This window comes from Oncorhynchus masou, unplaced genomic scaffold (assembly GCF_036934945.1).
Source record: "Oncorhynchus masou masou isolate Uvic2021 unplaced genomic scaffold, UVic_Omas_1.1 unplaced_scaffold_4862, whole genome shotgun sequence".
Lineage (NCBI taxonomy): Eukaryota > Metazoa > Chordata > Actinopteri > Salmoniformes > Salmonidae > Oncorhynchus > Oncorhynchus masou.
Window position 1 is genome coordinate 8,231 of NW_027011257.1, and position 4,115 is coordinate 12,345.

The following is a 4,115-nucleotide window of genomic DNA, read 5'->3' on the forward strand; positions in this document are numbered from 1 at the left end:
GTGAATTGTTTCTACGCCCATGGTAATGGCCCGATAGTATTGGAGAAAAGTAGAAAAAACTGTCCCCTCTGATGCTGTACGTTAAATATCGAAGTGTCTTGACGTAACGTACAGCATGCATAATCAAATCCAACTGTATTTGTCACATGCGCCAAATGCAACAAGTGTAGACCTTACTGTGAAATGCTTATTTATAAACCCTTAACCAACAGTGCAGTTCAAGAAGTGTTAAAAAGTATTAACCGAATAAACTGAAGTAAAACATTTAAAAGAAGAGCAGCAGGGTACAACCAAATGTCCCTATAGGCTGTCTCAATGTTGTCGGTGACCAGGCCTACCACTGTTGTGTCTTCATCAAACTTGATGATGTTTTGAGTCGTGTTTGGCCACGCAGTTGTGGGTGAACAGGGAGTACCGGAGGGACTAAAAGTACACACCCTGAGGGGCCCCAGTGTTGAGGATCAGCGTGGCAGACGTGTTGTTGCCTAACCTTACCACCTGGGGGCGGCCCATCAGGAAGTCCAGGATCCAGTTGCAGAAGGAGGTGTTTAGTCCCAGGGTCCACACCTTAGTGATGAGCTTCGAGGGTACTATAGTGTTGAACGCTGAGCTGTAGTCCATGAATAGCATTCTCACATAGGTGTTCCTTTTGTCCAGGTGGGAAAGGGCAGTGTGGAGTGTGATTGAGACTGCGTAATCTTTGGATCTGTTGGGACGGTATGCAATTGGAGTGGTTCTAGCGTATCCAGGAAGATGCTGTTGATGTGAGCGATGACCAGCCTTTCAAGAACTTCATGGCTACCGACGTAGCCATTCAGGCAGGTTACCTTCGCTTCCTTGGACACAGGGATTATGGTGGTCTGCTTGAAACATGTAGGTATTACAGACTGAGTCAGGAGGAGGTTGAAAATGTCAGTGAGGACACTTGCCAGCTGGAGTACACGTCCTGGTAATCAATCTAGTCCGCAGCTTTGTGAATTTTTGACTTGTTTCAAGGTCTTGCTCACATGGTCTTTTCACACAGTTATCCAGAACAGCTGGTGCTCTCGTGCATCCGTCTGTTTTGCTTGCCTCAGCGAGGATAAAAGGCATTTGGTAGGCTTGTGTAACCGGGCAGCTCGCGCGGATTTCCCTGTAGTCCGTATTAGTTTTCAAGCCTTGCCACATCCGACGAGCGTCAGAGCAGGTGTAGCAGGATTCAATCTTAATCCTGTATTGACACCTTGTTTGTTTGATGATTAATCTGAGAGCATTGCGAGATTTCTTATAGGCGTCCGGATTATTGTCCCGGTCCTTGAAAGCGCTCTCTAGCCTTTAGTTCGATGCGGATGTTGCCTGTAATCTTTTGCTTCTGGTTGGGATGTGTATGTATGGTCACTGTGGGGACGACGTTGTCAATGCTCTTATTGATGAAGCCAATGACTGATGTAGTATACTCCTCAATGCCATTGGACGAATCCCGTAACATATTCCAAAAACCCCCAGAAAAACAGTCCTGTAGTGTAGCTTCCCGTCATCTCACCACTTCCGTATTGAGCGAGTCACTGGTACTTCCTCCTTTAGTTTTTGCTTGTAAGCCGGAATCAGGTGGACAGAATTATAGTCAAATTGGCCAAATGGAGGGCAGGGGGAGAGCTTTGTATGCATCTCTGTGTGTGGAGTAAAGGTGGTCTAGAGTTTATTTTCCTCTAGTTGCACATGTGACAAGCTGGTAAAAATTTGGTAAAACTAATTTAAGTTTGCCTGCATTAACGTTCCGGCCACTAGGAGCGCCGCTTCTAGCATTTTCTTGATTGCTTATGGCCTTGTAGAGTTGGTTTTGTGCGGTCTTAGTGCCAGCATCGGTCTGTGTTGGTAAGTAGACGGCTACATATAATATAGATGAGAACTCTCTTGGTAGATAGTGTGGTCTACAGCTTATCTTAAGGTACTCTACCAAAGGCGAGCAATGCCTTGAGACTTCTTTAATATTAGACATCACACACCAGCTGTTATTTAAAAAAAAAAGACACACACCCCACCCCTCGTCTTACCAGACATTGCTTCTCTGTTCTGCCGGTGCATTGAAAATCCCGCTAGCTCTATATTATCCCTGTCGTCATTCAGCCACGACTCGGTGAAACATAAGATACTACAGTTCTTTATGTCCCGTTTGTCGGATAATCGTAATAGGTCATCCATTTTCTTTTCCAATGATTGCATGTTAGCAAGTAAAATGGATGGCAGTGGGAGTTTACTCGCTTGCCTACGGATTCTCAAAAGGCAGCCCGATCTGGGTCCTCTTTTCCTCCGTCTTTTCTTCACGCAAATGATGGAGATCTGGGCCTGTTCCCGGGAAAGCAGTATATCCTTCTCATCGGATTCATTAAAGGAAAAAGCTTCTTGCAGTTCGTGGTGAGTAATGCACTTTGTACATCGTGCTGTTCCGTACAATTGACCTTTTTTTAGCCTCCAAAAAAACCTAATACTTCCAGGTCAACTGTAATATGGATACCCTTGTAAAGCACAATTTCTCCTCTTTCCAGCAAAATCAATGCTATCAAACCATTACCATGACAATCAATGCTTGAATAGAAACGTAGTTCACATCCCAGATTTTGATGCCAACACAGTCGCTACAGTCACACTAGTTTCCATTGCAGCCTCGTTTGAATTTGCGGTTACACAAATTTGTACAGAATGGGGTTAGTCAACAGTAGCTTACCTAGCTGTACTGACTAACTCCACTAGCTGGCAGGTTGTTCGTCTGTCACTCGACTCGAGGATTATGACATATCCGTTGAACCACAAAATGAAACGAGGATAGCGAGTGAAAAGAATCTGGCTACACACATACTGTCCCTGACCGTAAAAAAAGCAAATTGAACAATAAACTTTGGTGTCTCAACACAGTAACGAACTCTGTTATTCCCCTATTGCCTAATAATTATATAGATGTAAGTGTGTGTATGCTGGCAAAGGTGTGTGTGTGTGTGTGTGTGGTGTGTGGTGTGTGTGTGTGTGTGTGTGTGTGTGTGTGTGTGTGTGTGTGTGTGTGTGTGTGTGTGTGTGTGTGCTGGTGAGACATCCACATATAACAGTCAAATATACTGGATACAAACATTTCATTCCAGCAATATAGTGTTTGGCAAAACAAAATTTCATACACAAATCAATGAATTAAAATCTTAGAACAACAATATTTTACAGATACATGAATGTTCCCATAAGCAATCGTTTCTGATGAAAAATAACGTGATTTTTTGTTGTTGATATAAGGTTTTTAGAAATAAACTCTATATAGGTTCTTAAGTAATATTGTCATCTCACCTCTTAGCTTTGGTGTCATGTTCTCCAGAGACTCATTTTAGCGGCAGGGCCCCCTCCTCCTTTTCTCCCCAGAGACTCATTTTTTAGAGGCAGGTACCCCCTCCTCTTTCTCCCCAGAGATTCATTTTAGAGACAGGGCCCCCCCTCCTCTTTCTCCCCAGAGAGACTCATTTTAGAGGCAGGTACCCCCTCCTTCTCCCCAGAGAGATTCATTTTAGAGACAGGGCCCCCTCCTCTTCTCCCCAGAGAGACTCATTTTAGAGGCAGGGCCCCCTCCTCTTCTCCCCAGAGACTCATTTAGCGGCAGGGCCCCTCCTCTTTCTCCCCAGAGATTCATTTTAGAGGCAGGGGCCCCCTCCTCTCTCTTCCCAGAGAGACTCATTTCAGAGCACTGACTAAACAGAGATCCAACATGTTGGTTGTGGTTAACACAGTGACAAATAATTATTGAAGTTAAATTATTCTCTTTATTCATTATCTCTTAGAAATAAAACATTTACTGACAGACACATCCAAACAGTCAGGTGATTTAATGCATCACATGAACATGTAGTGGTGACTGATATGTTTCACCTCTTCTCCATGTAGAGAAACTATTGATAATAATATCTCACTTTCTCCGTTAATCATTTCACTCATTCTAGTGTGTTGCTTTGTTCAACAGGTATGCTATTATTATGCTATTAATACATTTAATTCATAATAACAATGTTAAGAGAAGTATGTTCAGTGCTTTCATGCAAATTACACAAAGAGCAGGAAATCATGGACATTTTGAAAACAACACGTTCCGATATTCTGAAAGA